The 13,270-nt window shown below is 37.8% G+C and overlaps 1 long non-coding RNA gene across 1 annotated transcript; it reads left to right on the top strand.

Moving 5' to 3' along the window:
• Positions 1-648: 648 nt before the first annotated feature.
• On the top strand, positions 649-12,104 carry LOC118766000. Its single transcript, XR_005001918.1, has 2 exons — positions 649-681; positions 12,032-12,104. It is a non-coding gene; the product is annotated as an uncharacterized LOC118766000 (long non-coding RNA).
• The last annotated feature ends 1,166 nt before the right edge of the window (positions 12,105-13,270 follow it).

Genomic DNA, 13,270 nt, shown 5'->3' with positions numbered 1-13,270 from the left:
GTACAGGACACCACAAATCAATGTAGAACACAACGAGAGACGAAAACATAAAATCAAACAAGGAAACAGACTTTTTCTTAACAACGAAAAAACAGAGTACAGGACAAACAAAACAAGGAAAATTCCCCTTCATCAGCTGCCCCTGGTTCGACTCAATGCATGTTTCGAAGGTAAGGACAGTACATGGCCAGGCCAAAGCAGTCCTTCCTGCAAAAGGAATTAAATAAAATTCTTTTGCAGAGGGGTAAAACAAGTAACAAAAACAGGACGTAAAAGCAAGACAAATGAAGAAAAAACAGTACAAAAAAACAGTACAAATAAAGAAAGAACAGTAATATATATATATATATATTATTCAGCATCTGAAACTCAGAGTTTTATCTTGACTATTGAATAATGGTAACATATTAATTTACAGAGAATTTCCTCTATTTACATAATATTGAGGTCTCTTTCTTTCTTTTGTTATCTTACCGTTTTTACCAATATATATATATATATATATATATATTATATATATATATATATGTATATATATACATATATATTTGTATAGATCTATGTGTGTGCATTTTTGTGTTTGTATTTGTTCCCCACGATCACTAGGCAACTATCGTTGGTTTGGTTTATGCTTCTGTAACTTAGCAATTTGACAAGAGAGACCAACAGAATAAGTACCAGGTTTTAAAAAAAAAAACATACAAGTACTGGGAGGTCAATTTATTTGACTAAAGCCCTTCAAGTCAGTGCCCCAGCATGGCCGCAGTCCAGTAACTGAAACAAGCAAAAGTTAAGAAAGAGAAAGGTGTAATATTATGCATTATATTTTATTAGCATTGTCATGATGCTGAAGACTGGTTCTTTGGGTTTTCATCTGCTACATTTCTGTCAAATTTTTTTTCTATTGGACCAGGAGGAGGTAGTGAGGTTATAGGGCCTTACTTCGGTTGAGAGTAAACATGATAAATTTTGTCCTATTGTTATAAATACCCTAGATACGGTATTCATTCCAAATCAAACATTTCTTTAATTATAGGAAAGACATGTAGAGTAAAAAGAAAAAAGAAAAACACAAAAAAAGGAAAAACAAAAATACATGCAACAAAAGCAACTTTTTATCATATTTATGTGCTTTAAGATACAATTCCAAGAAACAGATATAGATATATACATACACATACATATATATACATGATGGATTCTCTCATTTTGAACGGCAAATGAATGTTCGGTAAAATAAAGCAGTAATCATGTTCTATGGACATGAATGGTTCTCCTGAGGCTTGCTGATGCCTTGCAAACTTTTTGGCAAATGGAACAAGTTGAGGACACAGTTTGCTTGAGTGCTTTGCGGATTATTTAGTATGTATTATCGTGAGTGGATGGCAAGGCCTGCTGTGCTTCATGTCACAAAACCACAATGACAGGTAAGGCTTCCATCTAGAGAAGCAGCATTTTGCCAGCGTGTATCCATGCTTGCATAAAATTGGTCCCGATGCTGGAATCAACTTTGTTCAAATCTTTGAACTGAGGAGAAGCAGGATTGGTGCCAGGTCCCGTGTTCTGATGCTTTGTTTTCTGAGAAAGAAAAGGAAATGTTGCATTGCTTCAGATTATCTTTTAATTTGTCTTTCAAGCACATGAGTAGCCTTCCAAGTGACCTCCCTGTTGGAAATTGGCCAAAGTAAAGTAGCTTTGGAATTCTGATGCTACTCATACATGAGATGTCATGACCATCTAAGCTGTATTTTGATGAAGATGGTTTCAATACCTGATATGTTGCATTTTGTTAGCACCTCACTGTTACAAATATGGTCACTCAGCATTGCATATGGAAAGTATCAAGCTAGTTGATGTGCTTTTGGTACAATGTCTAAGATTCAGCTCCGTAAAGCAATCACATCAAAATCACTGACTTGATTTAGTAGATGAAAAATGAAAATCTTGTTATGTAAGTATATGAATATGTGCATGTATGTATGTATGTATGTATGCATGTATGCATGTATGTATGTATGTATGTATGTATGTATGTATGTATGTATGTATGTATGTATGTATGTATGCATGTCATTAATCAGTTTTATTTCAAGATTTCTTGCCAATAGAGAAAGAGCTGGTTTCTAACCTACATACAAAGTTCCTTCATTGGAATTTCAACATCAACAACAGGGCATTTTTGTACGTATGTATGTATGTATGCATGTATGTATGCAAATATGTATGTATGTATGTATGTATGTATGTATGTATGTATGTATGTATGTATGTATGTATGTATGTATGTGTGTGTGTGTGAGTGTATGTGTGGGGGTGTATTTTGTGGGTTTAATGATTTGACAGGATCCAGTGAGCCACGAGACTGCATCATGCTCTTTGACAGCTTTGGTATGGTTTCTATGGCTGGATGCCCTTCCTAAAAACACCAACCACTTTACAGCATGTACTGTGTGCTTTCTTCGATGCCACTGCCCACCAAATATTTTGGAGGATAGGAGAAGAACAATACAAGTGAAATGAATAAAGAAAATATCACCCTCGGCTAAGTGGGAGGTGGGATGAAATATTTGAAATTGTGGGAAAAAGTGGCTTTATGCCAGTTGCTGGGGTTGAAGAAATGTACAATAGAAGGACAGGCACAGGTGTCTCGTCCCAATAAAATAAAATATAATTAAACTTTAATCAAATGACTATTATTCAGGTCACATTAACATCACAGTGAACATAAAACAAAGACAAGTTAATCTAATCAATATCAGTTGTTTTCTGTCACTGATGTGTGGAAGTTTGCCTATCCAGATGGTGGTATGATACAAAGCTAATAATACAAATAAGGAAATTAAATTCCAAATAGCAACAGGCACTTATCATTGGGCTGAATCAATATTTCATAATACATGTCAGAAACTAATGTACTTCATATTCTACATACATATATAGGTATGACTGTGTGGCAAGGAGTTGGCTTCCCAACCACACAGTTCTGGGTTTGGTAGCAGTGCATGGCAGTTCTGGGTTCGGTAGCAAGTATTCTAGCACCAGGATAAACCAAAGCCTTGTGAGTGGATTTGGTAGATGAAAACTGAAAGAAGCCTGGTATGTGTGTGAGTGTGTGTGTGTGTTGTGTGTGAGTGTGTGTGTGTGTTGTGTGTGTTACATGTGCACGCGTGTATATGTGTGTTGTGTGTGCATGCATGTGCGTGTGTGTTGTGTATGTGAAGCTGTGTGTGTATGTGAAAGTATGTGTGTGTATGTACAAGTGTGTGTGGGTGTATGTGCAAGTGTGTGTGTGTAAGTGTGTTTCTGTCTGTCTGTCTGTCTGTCTACCTGTGTGTCTGTCTACCTGTGTGTCTCTGTTTGTCCCCACCTGCTGCTTGATGACCGGTATTGGTGTTTATGTCCCCCATAACTTAGTAGTTCAGCAAAAGAAACCGACAGCATAAGTACCAAGTTTAAAAAAAAATAATAAACAAGTTCTGGGGTTTATTCATTCAACTAAAATTCTTCAAGGTGTTGCCCCAGCATGGCCACAATCAAATAGCTGAAACAAGTAAAAAAAATATAAAACAAAAAACTTCATCATCATCATTGCCATCATCATTGTTGTTTTAAAGTCCACTTTTCTATGCTTGCATGATTCACATGGAAGTGTGTAAGGCAAATTTTCTACACCTAGCTGCAGTTCCAATCATCAACAATGTAGGGTGTAAAAGGTCCATTCTTTAGTCATATCAAGGACGTGATAACCTCCCTAGTGCTAGTGTCATGATAAAAAATGTACACCGGACACTTTGAAGAGCAGATGACATGAGAAAAGGCATCAGACTATAGATGATGTGAGAAAAGGCATCGGCAATGCTGGAGCACCGCTTATAGTCAAGCAAATCGAACCCAGGACTTATTCTTTGTAAGCCTAGTACTTATTCTATCAGTCTCTTTTGCCGAACCGCTAAGTTACAGGGACGTAAACATACCAGCATCGGTTGTCAAGCAATGTTGGTGGGGACAAACACAGACACACAAACATATACACACACATACGTACATACATACATATATATATATATATATATATATATATATATATATGACGAGCTTCTACCAAATCCACTCACAAGGATTTGGTTGTCCCAAAGCTATAGTAGAAGAGGTGCCACACAGTGGGACTGAACCTGGAACCATGTGGTTCATAAGCAAGCTGCTTACCACACAGCCACTCCTACGCCTACTCTTAACAATTTGAATAATTTCTTATTTGGAGTTTCTATCCAACTAAACAGGTTGGAGTATCTTGTCCCATTTGTACATTCCACTTTTAGCATTCGTACTTATTCTATCAGTCTCTTTTGCCAAATCGCTAAGTTACGTGGACGTAAACGCACCAGCATCAGTTGTCAAGCAATGTTGGGGGGCACAAACACAAACACACAAACACACACACACACGTATATATATATACGTATACATATATACGACGAGCTTCTTTCAGTTTCCGTCTACCAAATCCACTCACAAGGCTTTGATTGGCCCGAGGCTATTGTAGAAGACACTTGCCCTAGGTGCCACGCAGTTAAAATTGTTATTTTGCACACACATATAAAAACACACACACACAGACTCATATTTGAAGAAAGATTTTCTTAAAAGTTATTAACTATCTAAAAAAAAAATACTTAGATAAGCAGAATGACGTGAAGCTTATGAAATGAGGTTTTCATATTGTGTGGAAGCACTTTCATTCTTCAAAACACTCACACACAATATAAAATTTTTATTCAAAAAGAATTCATATCATTCTGCTTTTCTAAGAATTTTTCTTAAGCAAAGTTCTCGTCATTGTTGGTAGCTTGCCTTACTGAGGTGCTAGGTGATTCTCATGAGGGTGTTTGGCTACAGACACATACACGCACAGAAGCACACATGCATACACACATACATACACATATACATACACACACACACATATGCATGCACACACACACACACACACAAAGAGAAATTATTAATAACTTTGGCAAACTTTTTGATTCATTTAAGTGAACATGCATTAATATTCAGTTCAGAAGTTAGAATTTCCAGAGAGAACTGACATCTGTTGTATTGTGCTTTTTAAACCATTTGAGCCTCATTCAACCTTTTTGTTGAAGGTGGAGGTCGGGAGTGGGGCCGGTTGACTATACCTAGGGTCTCTAGTTGTATTGTGAAATGCAATCTCCATGCATGGCATGGCTGTGTAGTTAACAAGCTCATATATATATATATACACATGTGTATGTGTGTGTGGTATGTGGTGTGTGTGTGTATGTGTGTGTGTGTGTGTGTGTGCATGAGTGTGTGCGTGTGATTTTCACCTATCCCTACTACTTCACAGCTGTTGTTGATTTGCCTATATTACTGTAGCCTTAGAGGTTCAGGTAAAAGAGACTGATAGAATAAGTACCAGACTTTGAAAAAAAAAATTAAAGGAAACTTAAGTATTTGACTAAAAATTCTTCAAGGCAGTGCCCCAGCATGGCCACAGTCCAATGACTGAAGCAAGTAAAAGTTAAAAGGGAAAATATAGTTGTGATGTGAACTCTTAACAAAGAGGATTAACCCTTGATGTTATATATTTAACGTAGCCCTCATCTGTCACTGTTCATTACATAATTTTATTAATTGCCCCAAACTCCAGCAGGAAAATATCTCAGCATTTTTTACTTTTATTTTATTCGAAACAAAAGTTTGTCAAAGTAATCACTATTGATCCCCCTGGATCCATGTGGCTATCCAAGGGGATCAATAAACATCTGAATCATAATTGTTGTGGCTGAGTGGTAAGTAGCCTGCTTACCAACCACATGGTTCCAGGTTCAGTCCCACTGTGTGGCATCTTGGCAAGTGTCTTCAACTATAGCCTCGGGCTGACCAAAGCCTTGTGAGTGGATTTGGTAGATGGAAACTGAAAGAAGCCCGTCATATATATGTGTGTGTGTGTGTGTGTGTGTGCTTTTGTGTCTGTGTTTTTCCCCCCACCATCGCTTGACAACCGATGCTGGTGTGTTTACGTCCCCATAACTTAACGGTTTGGCAAAAGAGACTGATAGAATAAGTCCTGGGGTTGATTTGCCCGAGAGACTAAAGACAGTGCTCCAGCATGGCCACAGTCAAACGACTGAAACAAGTAAAAGAGTATATGTCTCTCTGTTTTTTTCTCTTTTGTTCTTTCTCTTATATGCATTATATGTATATAATATATATAACAAAAGAGGTGTCTTATAATATCATCATCATCATCATCATCATCATCATCAGTTCAATGACCACTTTTCCATACTTGCAAGTGTCAGATGGAATTTGTTGAGGCAGATTTTCTTTTGGGTGGATGCTCTTCCATCTATTTCCAGGCAAGGTAATATTTTCCTATGGCCAGACATGCCTTTCACAGAAGACTGGAATCTAAACACTATCACCTGCTTAATAGTGATTACTGTATAGAACCATATCACCTGACATCATGGCAAGGATGCACACACATATACACAAGCAACTTTCTTTAGACTGACCTCACCACCTTCAACACTCATGTGCTAAAAGGTAGTAAGTACCCTTGTGGTCACATAACTGAGGTTTGACTTTGATTGATCCAGTTTTCTTTCTTGTATTACAGTGAAAAACTTGGCTGCTCTACTGACTGCAGGGTGCACCAAGGAATAATAGAGAACAATGATCTGATTTCTCTGGTCTGAAGGTGTGTCAGGGGCTGAAATTCATTGCAGGCTTTTAGTACAATACAGAGATAATGCTATATCATATAGAAGTGTGGTTCAGTGAATCAAGAAGTTTAAACTGGCCAGACAAATGTGAAGCATGAAGAAGGAGCAAGATGCTCCTAACCTCCACCACTGATGTGAAGATTCAACAAGCTTGAGAGATGGTTCTGGTAAACTGATGAGTGACCATTGACGAGGTGATATGTTCTCTGCAAATTAGTCATGGTTCAAGGTGGCGAACTGGCAGAAATGTTAGCACGCCAGGAGAAATGCTTAGTGGTATTTCGTCTGCCGTTATGTTCTGAGTTCAAATTCTGCCGAAATTCTTTCGGGGTCGATTAAATAAGTACCAGTTTCGCACTGGGGTTGATGTAATCGACTTAATCCATTTGTCTGTCCTTGTTTGTCCCCTCTGTGTTTAGCCCTTTGTGGGTAGTAAAGAAATAAATTAGTCATGGTTCTGCACATGAAATCATCTACGACAAGCTTTTTTTCCTTAAAGTCTGTGCAAGATGGGTGCCAAGAGAGCTTACTGAAGCACATAAGCTCAATCATACAGAGACCTGTCAATGCTTACTCAACTGCTATAATGATGAAGACAAAAGCTTTTTGGGAGAGAATAGTTACAGGAGATGAGAAAAAGGCAGAGTATGGAGTGGAAACCATATATATATATATACACACGCACATATATACACATATATACATACACACACACATACATATATATATATCAAATGACCCTCTTTTACTTTTCATCTATCAAATCCACTCACAAGTTATTGGTCAACCTGGGGCTATAGTAGAAGACATTTGCCCAACATGCTACACTAGTACTGAACTCAAAATGGCCTGGCGGCAAAGCAAACTTTGTAACCACACAGCTATACCTGATGAAGATTTGGTTGCTATTTCTAGCAAATCAAGCAACCACATAGAAATTACCTCATTCACTCATGTTGTTGATGTTGTTCTTTATGTTGCCGTTGTTTATTGTAACTAGTTATTAACTTTACTGTTGTGTGATATTTTTTGCTGATTTTTTTGTTGTTGTTAATCTGTTAATGTGTTTTGTGTGCACTATTTTCTTGTTTTTTTTTACCTCTTATTATTATTATTATTATTGTTGTTGTCGTTCTTGTCTTTTACATACAAAAATCAAATGCAAAAAAAAAGTTAGAAATTATTTAAAAAAATTCAAACAAAAATAATGGTAGTGTCAAAAAACATGTTAAGCTTACACAGTTGTTGCTGTTGTTGTTGTCGCTGCTGTGGTTGTTGTTGTCGTTGTTGTTGTAGTTATCATTGCTGTTGTCCCTTTAGTTTAGTCCAAAATTTGTTCTGTCTAAGCAGACCCATTATCAAAAGTATCCTTTCACTTTTCTTGTTTCCCAGACATGCAAAGAATCATTAGAACTTTGACCAGAATCCCTGCAACATTTAATTATGATCCCTTAGAGCCTGAGTTCACATTTCACTGGGATTAGCTTTGCCTTTCATACTTCTGGTGGTTAGTCCACATCATTCCATAAAGAAGCACAGGGTCGGTTTTCTGGTTTCTCAGGCGTACATATATATATTCCTTCCGGGACAGGTCCATCACAGTTTTACTTATTTTTGCCAGCTGAGTGAACTGGAGCACCATGAAATGAAGTGTTTTGCTCAAGCACTCAATGTGTCACCCAGTTCATGAATTGAACCACAATCTTACAATCACGAGTCCAACACCCTAACCACTAAGCCATTTGCCTCCACATAATTCTAGTGAGGTTAATAAAAATATAGTATTAATTAAATATTGAAGTTTGATTCCTACAAAGCATCCTAGACAAATAGAATTATAATATATCTAGAGCTACATCGTCTAATGTGCCCTTGACTTTTTCAAGACAGTAGGGTGTAATTAAAGGTGGATTTAGCTGCTATTTTCAGTAGGGTCCTTTCTTAAGTTGTTTAAGCAGATGTAGAGTGATTACCTTTACTATCAGGTAGATCTTGTCTCTCTCTCTATCTCTCTCCCTCTCTTCTTTCCCATCTCCCTTTCTCTCGCTCTTTCTCTCTCTAAAAGGTTTGAATAAAGCTTTCTACACAACTCTTGTAACCACCTGTTACCTAGTTGCCTTAACAAAGGGAATGATGCCGGTATTATTGTTATGTGATACCAATAGGCTAGTGGTGCAGGTGGTGCTACCAATGCTGGTGGTGATGGTGATGGTAATGGTGGCTGCCGTGTGGTGGCAGCAGCAGCAGCGGCAATGGTGGTGGTGATAAGGGAATGGTGACATGGTGGTGGTGGTGGTGGTGGTGATGGTGGTCGTCGTGGGGTGTTTTGGTGACAGCAGCAGTGGTGGTGGTCGTGGTCGTGGTTGTGGTGGTGGCGGCGGTGGCAGTGGTGATGGTGGTGGAGGTATTGGTGACAGTGATGATGGTGGTAATGGTGGTAGGAGAGCGATTGGTGACAGGGGTAGCACCAAAATCAGCTTCTTAAGGTTGAAGTACCTATTTCTTTATTATCCACAAGGGGCTAAACACAGAGCGGACAGACATAGGTATTAAGTCGATTACATCGACCCCAGTGCGTAACTGGTACTTAATTTATCGACCCCGAAAGGATGAAAGGCAAAGTCGACCTCGGCGGAATTTGAACTCACAACGTAACGCAGACGAAATACCGCTAAGCATTTCGCCTGGCGTGCTGACGTTTCTGCCAGCTCGACGCCTTAAGGTTGAAGTACCATTTATCTGTAAGCATGTGTGTGTGTCTGTGTGCATGTGAAGAATGAAACACCTATTCATTATCATCATCATCATCATCATCATCATCATCATTTAACATCCATTTTCCATGCTGCCATGAGTTGGATGGTTTGACAGGAGCTGGCCAGCTGAAAGGCTGTTCAGGCTCCATGTCTGCATCTTATAGCAGAAACAGATGTAAGCTAATGAAGATAATTATTTATTCCCTTGTCATCTCATCTTCTTCTTATCTTCTTATACATGATAACATAGTTAATGTTACTGGAATTTCAATAAAAAAGCTGTTTCCTGAGTTAGAAGCCAACTTTTTCCCTATCCATGAGATGATTTCATAATCCTTTTTAATATAAGCATGAGGCCTGAAGTTTGTGGGGAGGGGGTTAATTGATTATACTGACCCCAGTGCTCGACTGATTCTTACTTCATTGATCCCTGAAAGGATAAAAGGCAAAGTCGAACTTGGTGGAATTTGAACACTAAACATAAAGGTGCTACTATGCGTTTTGCCTGGCATGCTAATGATTCTGCCATCTCTCCACCATAGAAGATTTTATAATAAAACCCAAGAAGCATGCATACGTATATACATACACACACACATATACACATATACACAATACATATATACACACTTACAGTGGAGACGCAATGACCCAGTGGTTAGGGCAGCAGACTCACGAATCTTAGGATCGCTGTTTCGATTCTCCAGACCAGGCGTTATGTTTATTGACTGAAAACACTTAAAGCTCCATGAGGCGCCGACAGGAGGTGGTGGTGAACCCTGCTGTACTCTTTCACCACAACTTTCTCTCGCTCTTTCTTCCTGTTTCTGTTGTACCTGTACTTCAAAGAGATAGCCTTGTCACGCTCTGTGTCATGCTGAATCTCTCCGAGAACTATGCTAAGGGTACACGAGTCTGCAGAGTGCTCAGCCTCTTGCATGTTAATTTCACAAGCATTCTGTTCCGCTCATCAGATCAACTGGAACCCTCGTTGTCATACATACATACATACATACATACATACATACATACATACACACACATACATACAAACATACATACATACATACACACACACACATACATACACGTATGTATATACATGCATACATAAATACATGCATACATACATATATACATACATTCACACACACATATAAATAAATACATATGTACATAATTACATACATACATATGTACATATGTACACACACACACACCACACACACACACATGCATACATGCATAGGCACATGCATCGCTGTATGGTTAAGGTTATTTTGCAACCATGTGGTTTTAGGTTCAGTTCTATTGCATGGCACCTTGGACAAGTGTCTTCAACTATAATCCTGGTTCAACCAATGTCTTTTAAGTGAATTTAGTAAATGGAAACTGTGTGGAAGCCTATCATATATATATATATATATATATATATATATATATATATAATATATATATATAATACAAATAAGAAAATGGAGAAACAATTTAGTTCGTTCATCAGCTTTCAGATATTGAATGTTGAATTATTTATTCATTTAACAAAAATGAGAACCTTAATAGCATACATATATTCAATACATGTAAGATATGAATACAATTATAAAAATCATAATATAAATTATTGAAATCATTAAAATCACTCCTTACAGCTGTTTCAGCCTATGAATAAAAGTAGTTTTATTTCGTGCCTATAGTTGTCAATTATATTGAGGTTGTAGGCATTTAAAAATAGGGTACTTATATATATAACCATAGGCCTCATCAGAGACTATAAAGAATTTTAAAAATATTAATACATGAAACAGGATACACGTATAATTTAATATATATAAAAAATATGAACAAATATCCATATAGACTTACACTTATACATATATAATCATAGTATATATACTTTTACATGTGTATACATATCCATCTTTTCTGCTCCTCAATCCGAATCTTTCTCTCATATTCACCTTGTACCTTGACCTCACAGCTCTTTCTCTCTCTATCTCTCTCCTGATGGACAAGCCATCTGGAGAGAGATAGACTAGCATTCTCTTCTCCAGCAAGATACCTGCTCATGTCCGTCTATCCCATTTTTTTTTATGTCTCATTCACTCAGCTGTGGACCCCCGTCTTGCAGGTACTTTGTGACCTTATCAGTTCTGGTGCTATGTAAAAAGCACCCAATACACTCTGCATCACAGATGCTGTTAGAAAGAGCATCCAGCTGTAGAAACCACGCCAAAACAGACATTAGAACTAGGCGCAGCCTTCTGGCTTGTCTGTTCATGTTGAACTGTCCAACTCATACCAGCATGGAAAAATGGATATTAAATGATGATAATGATGATGATGAGGATGAGGATGAGGATGATGAGGATAATGATGACAATGACAGCGACGACGATGACGATGTGTGTGTGTGTGTGTGTGTGTTTTTTTTCTCCCTCACCACCACTTGCTGAACTTAGCAGTTCAGCAAAAGAGACTAATAGAATAAGTACCAGACTTTTAAAAAACAAGTACCAGGGTTAATTTATTTGACCAAAATCCCTTCAAAGCAGTGCCCCAGTATGGCCGCTGTCCAATGACTGAAACAAGTGAAAATTGAATGATAAAGAATACATAAATGTAGGCATACAATAATACGTGAATACATAGATACATAGGCCTTTGTGCGAAGTGTGTTTACTCTGTGTGTGCATGAGGGATTGAAATACCACCTCCTACCCCTTAACGTGACCTTTCTCTTAATATTTACCTTAGGATCAAGGAGAAAGGTTCACTTTTCCTTTTTGATATTGTTAGATATTGTTATATCCAGTCAAGTCTCAGAGAACTATGGGAAGCCATTCTTTATACAATATGTGTATTCTTATGTAGCTGAATGAGTGCACATACCTGTGTATCTGTGTATCTGTCTATCTATCTGTCTGTCTGTTTGTCTAACTGTTTCTGTCTATCTATCTATCTATCTATCTATCTATCTATCTATCTATCTATCTATCTATATATCTATCTATCTATCTATCTATCTATCTATCTATCTATCTTTCTATCTATCTATCTATGTATCTGCCTGTCTGTCTCTCTGACTGTCTCTGTCTATCTATTTATCTGTCTGTCTGTCTATCTGACTGTCTCTATCTGTCTATCTGTCTGTCTGTCTGTCTCTTTGTCTGTCTGTCTGTCTCTCTGTCTGTCTGCCACAATCTAGTAATTGTGAGTGCAACACCTCTAACCACTAGGCCATGTGTCCTCACTATCATATATATGTGTGTGTGTGGGTATGTGCACGTGTGTGTGAGTGTGTGTATTTATGTGTGTATGTCTTTGTATCTGTGTTTGTTCCCACCATCATCACTTGACAACCAATGGTGGTGAGTTTACGTCCCTGTAACTTAGCGGTTTGGCAAAAGATCCCGATAGAATAAGTACTAGGCTTATCAAGAAAAAGTCCTGAAGTCAATTTCTTCGACTAAAAAAAAGCCTTTAAGATGGTGTTCCAGCATGGCCGCAGTCAAATGAGCGAAACATGTAAAAGAATATGCATGTATGTATGTATGTATGTATATATGTATAAATTCATGTGTATGCATGCATGTGTGAGTGTGTGGATGTGTGTATGTATGTTTGTGAATGTATGTGTGCGTGTGTATGCATGTGTGCATGTGTGTGTGTGTGTGCTCATTTATACATGCTTGCAAACATAAATGCTCAAACTAACAAAAGGAAGCTTCTGTGCAGTTTCTCAAACTGCAAGGGGTA

The sequence above is a fragment of the Octopus sinensis genome, linkage group LG14 (assembly GCF_006345805.1).
Source record: "Octopus sinensis linkage group LG14, ASM634580v1, whole genome shotgun sequence".
Classification (NCBI taxonomy): domain Eukaryota; kingdom Metazoa; phylum Mollusca; class Cephalopoda; order Octopoda; family Octopodidae; genus Octopus; species Octopus sinensis.
This window is presented reverse-complemented; position numbering and strand designations above follow the sequence as displayed.